Raw genomic sequence first — 10,070 nt, 5'->3', positions numbered from 1 at the left:
TTGGCTCGCTTTTGGGGCTTTTAACTTTTTCTTCACTATCTAGGGAAATAAGATCCTCTCCCTGTTCTTTTTAAATTTTAGAATCCTTGGTTAGATTTGAGGTGGCTATAGCCTCTTTTTGGGGTTGATTATTTTGCATGATTTGCTCTCCCTTAGTTACTATAATGACAAGAGCTTTTAGTAAGCTCTGAATGGATATTTTATGCTGACTAAGCTTTTGTCTCATTATTACCCGTACTTAAAATAAAACGTAAGTAAATACTTACTAGGACATCTTTTGTTTTCATCTTTTTATATTTTTTGCTGGCCTTTTTTGCTTGCTTTGCACTGGAGCCTTTTTTGGGGGCTCTTTATTGGATCCCTCGTACCCAAGTCCCTGTTCGGGCGCCACGTGCCCTGACCCACGGGACAGTCAAACAGATTCCCTGGGGGAGGGAGTGAGAGATGGAACAAACACACACACACACAAAATACGAGGTGCTGATCAAATGATCTTCTTCCATCTACTTCCATTTATTGAGAAAAAATGGCGAGTTATATACAGCTGGTGGGCACCAATTGGTTGCCCGAAATGCAAATGAGATAGAACAGCATAAACCAAACATTGATGTGGGTGGATCTCTCCTGTTGCCTAAAAACCCAACCACTTCAGGAGAAAACAGTTGGTCACATGATTTCTGAAAAATGGTTTGCTCAGTGAGGAAGTAAAGCCTAATGGTTTCCAAAATGGTAGATAGCTCAAAATGGTGAATAGCTCAAAATGACTTCCATATACAGTGCCTGCCACAGGGTCTCATTGTTCTTTATGGCTGAGTAGTATTCCATAGTGTATATATGTGCCACATTTTTAAAATCCATTAATCTGTTCTTGGATATTTGGGCTGACTTCAAGTCTTAGCAATTGTGAATAATGCTGCAGTAAACATGGGTGTGCGAATGTTTTCCTCACTGAGGTTTTCCTATCTTTTGGGTACATGTCCAGGAGTTAAATTACTGGGTTGTATGATAGGTCTATCTGTAGGTTTTTGAGGACCTCCATATAGTTCTTCACTTACAGATTAAAACTCCAAATGTGAAATCTAAATCTTAAAACTTATAAAAGGTGAGTCCACCCCCACTTCCTGAGTTTGTCTTTTGAACTCGCAGCACTTCATCCACCCAACACTGCTTGCTGCCTGGCCTACACCCATCCGTCAAGAGACTTGGGGCAAGGCCTCAACAGGGATTCTGTGAGTGCACCCTCACCTCCTGGGTTTGTCTTTGTAAATTGCTCACCCCACCCAGTGCTGCCTGCTGCTTGGACCCCACTCGTCCATTGGAAGATGGGTTTGGTCTTGGCAGGCCTCATCCCCCAAGTTTGCCATAAGAACTAGGAGTCCTCCAGACAATGTGCTATGTGGTGTACAACACATAACTTGAGCCTCTTCACTAAGTCATATCTCCATTACTCATTCCCAGCTCATTAGAAGCTGAAAGATTGGCAAAGAGCCAACCACCTGAAATCACTATGTGTTCTCATCTGGGATACACAGCCCTCTAATAGGAACACATCTGGGGCCTATGGGTAATTTTCCTGATACTACAGTATCTATCCAAATAAATAAGAAGTGAATACTGCATCAGATGACTATAAACCAATGCAGAGATAGAAGAAACATGAGGAAAACAAGGGGCTAACTCTCCCCTAAGTGAGAACAGTAGCCCCTCACCAATGATGAACAGGACAAAGGAATTCACAAAAAGGTCAGAAAAAGAAGTCTGGACGTTCATAGTGACAAAATTAAATGAGATGCAAGAAAAAATAGGCAATCAATTCCAGGAAATGAGAAAATTATTTCAGGACACAAAGAGGAATTCTGCAAAGAAATAGATACCCTAAAAAAGAATAGAACAGAACTTCTGGAAATGAAGAATGCAACACAAGAAATTAAAGTCTTCCTAGAAAGTATTAACAGAAGATTGGACAATGCAGAAGAAAGAATTTCTGACCTGGAAGACATCGTCTCCAACGTAGACCAAACCAAAAAAAGAAAGAAAAAACAATTAAAAAATTGAGGACAACATACAGGAAATTCTGGATACCATGAAACATCCAAATATCCATATAATGGGTATTCCAGAAGGTGAAAGATCTGCTAAAGGCATGGAAAACCTCTTTCATGAAATATTGTCTGAAAATTTTTCAAATATAGAAACACATGGAGAAATTCAGACCCAAGAAATAAAAATGACCCCAAATAGGGTCAACATAAAAAGATCTCCCCCTGGTATATCATAGCCACAGTGGTAAAAATTAAAGACAATATTCTAAAACTGGCAAGAAAGAAACGTCAGGTTTCTTATAAAGGTTAATTCCATTAGGCTAACATCAGACCTCTCAACTGCAGCAATGCAGACAAGGAAAGAATGAGAAGATGTATTCAAAACATTAAAAGAAAAACAATTTCAACCAGGAATACTGTATCCAGCAAGATTATCCTTCAAATGATAAGAACAAATTAAAGTATACTCAAAATAAAAAATTGAGGAGCCCACGCGCAGTGAGGTTCCACGTGAATGCCTGCATTTCTCCTCCAACCCAACGATGCCGCCAGAACTGAGAAGCCTAAAGAAACCCGACCAGAGAGCCAGAGCGAAGCTGGATCGGAGAGCCAGAACAAGGCTAGGCGGGCAGTCCAGAAAAGCTGCCCCTTCATCCCGGCGGAAACCGCGGCCCGGCCGAAGGCAGCAGCGGCTGGCATTGCAGTAACCGCGGTGGCGGCAGAGAGACTGCTCTGGCTACGGAACCGCCTGACGCTGGAGGAGGACAAACCGGCCACGGAGCGCTGCTTGGAGGAGCTGGTCTTTGGTGATGTTGAGGACGATGAGGACGCTCTGTTGCGGCGTCTGCGGGGCCTGCGGGTACAACGAAGACTCAGGTGACTCAGAAGTGGAGAATGAAGCAAAATATAATTTTCCACATCAGAAGAAGCCAGTGTGGGTGCAGGAAGAAGATGAAGACGAATAAATGGTTGTATGGTGACCAACTGGTTTCGGAAGGATATGGTGAAAAATGCCAGTGAAGTTAAACTCCCAAAAGACAAGCTTCAGAAGAGACTTAAAGAAGAGTTCCAGCAAGCCATGGGGAGAGTACCTGCATGGGCAGAGACCAGTAAGTGGAAAACATCTTCAGATGATGAGAGTGAAGAGGATGAAGATGATTCGTTGCAAAGGACTGGGAACTTCATATCCATGTCAACTTCTCTTCCAAGAGGAATCTTGAAGATGAAGAACTGCCAGCATGCTAATGCTGAACATCCCACTACCTCTCAGATCTCCTCTGTGCCCTCGTGCGCAGGTTGTGATGGTCTCAGAATTAGACCATGCTGTGTTTCTCTTTCAGGTTTGATGGAAAAACAAATCCTAAAATCTAGAGCATTTATTTGGAAAAGTTTCCTTTTTTTTGGAGAGGATTTTTGCTATAGGGCGCGTGCGCTTGCCAGACAGATAGAGAGAGACAGAGAGACAGAAAGTGAGTTTTAAGCCACCAGGTCTGGGACGCGAACCGTGGACTACATGGCAGTCACGCGACATAGCCATTACTAACTGCTGGTCCCAAAGTTTCCAATCTTTAAGGCTCATTTCAGTGCTAATGGAGAAGAGCTTTTAGCCACAAGTACCCACAGTAAGATTTTTTACATCTATAATACACTGGCTGGAAAGTTAATTCCTGTGTATCAAGTGAGAGGTTTGAAAGAGAAGATAGTGAGGAGCTTCAAAGTCTCCCCAGGTGGGTCTTTCTTGCTTATAAATGGCATTGCTGGATATGTGCATTTACTGTCAATGAAGACCAAAGAACTGATTGGTAGTATGAAGATTAATGGATGGGTTTCAGCATCCACATTCTTTTTTTTTTTTTTTTTTGAGAGGTATTTTTTTGCTATAGGGTGTGTGCACTCGCCCGACAGACAGAGAGAGACTGAAAGTGAAATCACCCCCCAGGGGGGATGACCACGCCACAATCCCTTCTCCTCCATTCTCTTCTCAGGATCTTGGGCACGCACGCACACGCGCCTGGCGTGAGTTTAAGCCACCGGGTCCGGGACGCGAACCACGGTCGACTACGTGGGAGTCCAGTGACATAGCCATTACGCTAACTGCTGGTCCCCCACATTCTCTTCAGATAGTAAGAAAATATTCTCTTCTGGAGATGGAGACTTTTATGTTTGGGATGTGAACTCTAGGAAGTGCCTGAACAGATTTGTTGATGAAGGCAGTTTGTATGGGGTAAGCATTGCTGCATCTAGGAATGGACAGTATGTGGCTTGTAGTTCTAATTGTGGAGTGGTAAACATATATAATCAACATTCTCATCTTCAAGAAATAAACCCGAAGCCAGAAACCAGCAGTTAGCGTAATGGCTATGTCGCTGGACTCCCACAAAAATCTCTCCAAAAAAAAAAAAAAAAGAAAAAGAAAAGAAAAGAAAAGAAAAGAAAAGAAAAGAAATAAACCCAAAGCCAATAAAAGCTATAATTAACTTGGTTACAGGTGTTACTTCTCTGACCTTCAATCCTACTACAGAAATCTTGGCAATTGCTTCAGAAAAAATGAAAAAATCAGTCAGATTGGTTCATCTTCCCTCCTGTACCGTGTTTTCAAACTTCCCAGTTGTTAAAAGGAAGAATATTTCTCATATCTGTACCTTGGATTTTTCTCCCAGAAGTGGATACTTTGCCTTGGGGAATGAGAAGGGCAAGGCCCTGATGTATAGGTTGCACCATTACTCAGACTTCTGAAGAGGTGATTGGAAATCCAGCTAAGTCACGTGAGAAGCCTGTCCTGATACATATCTTCTCAGAAACTCCTGAATTTGTAATAATATATGGATAGTGATTTATAGAGCCAGTTATACTTAAGTTAATGGTAATCTTATAATAAATTCATGGCACCTTTTGTTTGAAAACAAAAAAGAAAAAAAATGAAAGAATTCACCAATAATAGACCAGCTCTACAGTAAGTACTGAGGGGAGTGTTGTATAAGAATAACTAAAGAGAGACAAACAGAAATAAGAGAGGAGAAAAAAAAAGAAAATGGCTTACAAAATGACAGGGATAGATGCACAAATATCAATAATAACACAGAATGTTAATGGATTAAATTATTTCATTTACAAACTGGCTGAATGGATACAAAAACAAAAGCCATCTATATGCTGCTTACAAGAAACCCACCTCACTAATAAGGACATACATAGACTGAAAATGAAGGGCTGGAAAAAGATATTCTATGCCTAGGAAAACCAAATAAAAGGCTGGAGTATCAAGGTATCAGACAAAATAGACTTTAAGATGAAAGATGTAAAAAGAGACAAAGAAAGACATTATATAGTACTAAAAGGACTTGTTCATCAAGAAGATATAACACTTGTCAACATCTATGCACTCAATACTGGAGCACCTAAATACATCAAAGAGAAACTGTTAGATCTCAAGGGAGAGAGAGAGAGATCGCAACACAATAATTGTAGAAATATCAACACCCTGCTAACTCCTCTGGACAGATCATCTAGAAAAAAATAAACAAAGAGATAGAAGATCTAAATGATACCTTACATGAAATGGATTTGACAGACATATACAAAATATTTCACCCAACTACCACAAAATAAACATTTTTCTCACCCCTACATAGAACATTTTTTAAAGAATTATTTATTTAATTTTATTTATTATTCATTTTATTTTTTAATTTGACCAGAAAGAGAGAGAGGGAGATTGAGAAAGGGAAAGTGAGAAAGCAAGCCATCAGGTCTGAGACTTGAACTGTGGTCGGCCATGTGGGAGTCCAGTGCCCTTATCCACCACACCACCTGCTGACCCCCATAGAACATTTTTGAAGACTGACCCACAAGATAGGATACAAAGCAAGCATTTACAAATCCAAAAGTATAGAATATACACCTAGCATCTTTTCTGACCACTATGGAATCAAACTCAAAATCAACTACAGGAAGAACCCTTGAAAATTCACAAACACATGGAAACTAAACAACCTACTCCTGAATTATTTACAACTATAGAAGAAATCAAGACTGAAATTAAAAGTTTCTTAGAAACCAATGATAATGAACAAACAAGTGTTTATAGCCTATGGGACACAGTAAAAGTAGTCGTAAGAGGGAAGTTCATAGCAATTAATGCCCAAAAAAAAAAAAAAAAAAAAAACAGAAAAGTGGCAAGTAAATAACCTAACAACAAAACCCAGGGAACTGGAAAGACAACAACAAACAAAAAACAAACAAACAAAAAATTCCAGAAGAAAAGAAATAATGAAGATTCAAGCAGAAATAAATGAAAGAGAGTATAAAAAACTATACAGAAAATAAATAAAATCAAAATCTGGTTCTCTGAGAAGATAAACAAAATTGGCACACCATTAGCTAGATTAGTTAAGAAGAATAGAGAAAGAAACCAGATAAATCAAATAAGCAAGAAAACAGGCATTATTACAATGGGTCTAACAGAAATACAAAATATCATCAGAGAATACTATCTGAGACTATATGCCAACAAACAAAAAAATCTAGATGAGATGTACAAATTTCTGGACACATAAAACTTACCAAGATTGAACCAAGAAGAAATAGAAAGTTTGAATGGACTCATAACAAGCAATGAGATTGAGTCAGTAATAAATATTCTCCCAACAAGGAAGAGCCCAGTTCCTGATGGATTTACTTCTGAATTCTTTTTTTTTTTTTTTTGTTTTTTTTGGAGAGGATTTTGCCATAGGGTGTGTGCACTCACCAGACAGACAGAAAGAGACAGAAAGCCAGAAATCACCCCCCGGGGGGATGGCCACACTGCAATCCCTTCTCCATTCTCCTCTTGGGATCTTGGGCATGCACGCACATGCGCCCGGCGTGAGTTTTAAGCCACCGGGTCCAGGATGCGAATTGCAGTCGACTACATGGGAGTCCAGCGACATAGCCATTACACTAACTACTGGTCCCAGATTTATTTCTGAATTCTACAAAACTTTTAAAGAAATACTAACCTCAATTCTCCTTAAATTATTTCTAACATTTCAAAATGAAGGAACCCTCCCAAATTCATTTTAGGAAGCTGTCATCATCTTAATTCCAAAGTCAAAGACATGACAAAAAAAAGCAAACTTCAGGCCCATATCCCTGATGACTATGAATGCAACAATTCTCAACAAGATACTAGCAAATTGTATTCAACAACATATTAAAAAGATTATACATCATTACCAAGTAGACTTTATTCTAGGGATGCAAGGATGGTGCAACATATGCAAAACAATACATGTAATACCTCACATTAACAAAAGGAAAGATTAAAAACCATATGATCATATCAATTGATGGAGAAAAACATTCAATAAATCGAAGAATAGAGAAAGAAACCAGATAAATCAAATAAGCAAGAAAACAGGCATTATTACAATGGGTCTAACAGAAATACAAAATATCATCAGAGAATACTATCTGAGACTATATGCCAACAAACAAAAAAATCTAGATGAGATGTACAAATTTCTGGACACATAAAACTTACCAAGATTGAACCAAGAAGAAATAGAAAGTTTGAATGGACTCATAACAAGCAATGAGATTGAGTCAGTAATAAATATTCTCCCAACAAGGAAGAGCCCAGTTCCTGATGGATTTACTTCTGAATTCTTTTTTTTTTTTTTTTGGAGAGGATTTTGCCATAGGGTGTGTGCACTCACCAGACAGACAGAAAGAGACAGAAAGCCAGAAATCACCCCCCGGGGGGATGGCCACACTGCAATCCCTTCTCCATTCTCCTCTTGGGATCTTGGGCATGCACGCACATGCGCCCGGCGTGAGTTTTAAGCCACCGGGTCCAGGATGCGAATTGCAGTCGACTACATGGGAGTCCAGCGACATAGCCATTACACTAACTACTGGTCCCAGATTTATTTCTGAATTCTACAAAACTTTTAAAGAAATACTAACCTCAATTCTCCTTAAATTATTTCTAACATTTCAAAATGAAGGAACCCTCCCAAATTCATTTTAGGAAGCTGTCATCATCTTAATTCCAAAGTCAAAGACATGACAAAAAAAAGCAAACTTCAGGCCCATATCCCTGATGACTATGAATGCAACAATTCTCAACAAGATACTAGCAAATTGTATTCAACAACATATTAAAAAGATTATACATCATTACCAAGTAGACTTTATTCTAGGGATGCAAGGATGGTGCAACATATGCAAAACAATACATGTAATACCTCACATTAACAAAAGGAAAGATTAAAAACCATATGATCATATCAATTGATGGAGAAAAACATTCAATAAATCTAATTAAGACTCTCAGCAAAATCAGCATAAAAGAGATATTCCTCAACACAATAAAAGCCATCTATGAAAAATACATAGCTAACATCATACCAAATTGGAAAAAGCTGAAAGGTGGAACAAGACAAGGCTGCCCACTTTCTCCACTCCTTCTTAACATAGGACTGGAAGATTTAACCAATGCAATTAGACAAAAGAGTCAAATAAGAGGCATCCAAATAGGAAAGGAAGAAGTGAAATTATCTCTATTTGCAGATGATATGATGCTATACATAGAAAATCTGAAAGAATCCACAAAAAGCTCCTGGAAGTGATAAGTGAATATAGTAGAGTGGTAGGATACAAAATCAACATACAAAAATCCATAGCATTTTTATATACCAACAATGGACTGAGACAGAATTGAAGAAAGAAATACCATTTACAGTAGGCACAAAATCAATAAGATATGTAGGAATAAACCTATATAGACATCAAAGATCCCTATAAGGAAAACTATGACACACTAGAAAAAGAAATTTCAAATGATACGAAAAATGGAAAAACATCCCACGCTCCTGGATTTGAAGAATTAATATTATCAAGAAGTCAATCCTACCCAAATTAATGTACAAATTTAATGCAACCCCAAAACATACAGCCAACTGATCCTTGACAAAGGACACAAGACAATCCAATGGAAAAAAGAAAATCTCTTCAGCAAATCGTGCTGGGAGAACTGGATATCCACCTGCAGAAGGATGAAACAGGATCCTAACCTCTCACCACTAACAAGAATTAACTAAAAATGAATTGAATATCTAAACATAAAACCTCAATCTATAAAACTACTGGTGGAAAACTCTTGGAGACCTTGTAGTAGACAAAGACTTGTTAAAGAAGACCTCCAAAGCACAGGCAATAGTTCCCAGAACAGGCAAATGGGACTATTTAAGCTGAGAAGCTTCTGTGCAACAAAAGAAACAATGAGTGAGAAGATAGCCCTCAGAGTGGGAGAATATATTTACAAACTATAACTTAGATAAGGGACTGATAAGCAAAATATAGAGGAAGCTCAAGCAGCTTACACAGAAAAAAGAATCAATCCAATTAAATGATGGGAAAATGAGCTAACTAGACAATTCTCCAAAAAAGATATATAAACAGCTCAAAAACATATGAAAATGTGCTTGACAACTCTTATCATAAGAGAAACACAAATCAAAATCAAAATGAGATACTACTTAACCCCAGTCAGAATGGTGAAAATTTAAAAAATAAATAATGATAAGCGCTGATGAGGCTGTGGTAAATTGGGGACTCTCCTACACTATTTGTGGGAATGTAAATTAGTACAACCACTTTGGAGAATGATATGGAGATTCCTCAGAAAGCTACAAATAGAACTACCATATGACCCATTCATTCTGTTCTTAGGTATTTACAAAAGGATTAAAAAAAACCTCTCAGTCAGGAAAACACTTGCACATCCATGTTTATTGCAGCAATATTTACAATCGCTAAGATATGGAATCAACCCAAATGTCCAAAAATAGATGATTGGTTTGAAAAAAATGTGACATATGTACTCTACGGAATACAACTCAACCATAAAAAAAATTGAAACCTTAACATTTGATATAAAGTGGATTAGTATACAAGATTTAATGCTGGGAACCAGCAGTTAACGTAATGGCTATGTTGCTGGACTCCCACGTAGTCAACCGCGGTTCGCGTCCTGGACCCAGTGGC

The 10,070-nt window shown here is 38.4% G+C and overlaps 1 pseudogene; it reads left to right on the top strand.

The window, feature by feature from the left end:
- The first annotated feature begins 2,584 nt into the window (after positions 1 to 2,584).
- Positions 2,585 to 4,792, top strand: LOC102485693 (U3 small nucleolar RNA-associated protein 18 homolog; annotated as a pseudogene).
- The last annotated feature ends 5,278 nt before the right edge of the window (positions 4,793 to 10,070 follow it).

Source organism: Tupaia chinensis, unplaced genomic scaffold (assembly GCF_000334495.1).
Source record: "Tupaia chinensis unplaced genomic scaffold, TupChi_1.0 Scaffold139962_1, whole genome shotgun sequence".
NCBI classification, from domain to species: Eukaryota; Metazoa; Chordata; class Mammalia; order Scandentia; family Tupaiidae; genus Tupaia; species Tupaia belangeri.
The sequence above is the reverse complement of the archived record's forward strand: the minus strand, read 5'-3'. Positions and strand labels throughout refer to the sequence as shown.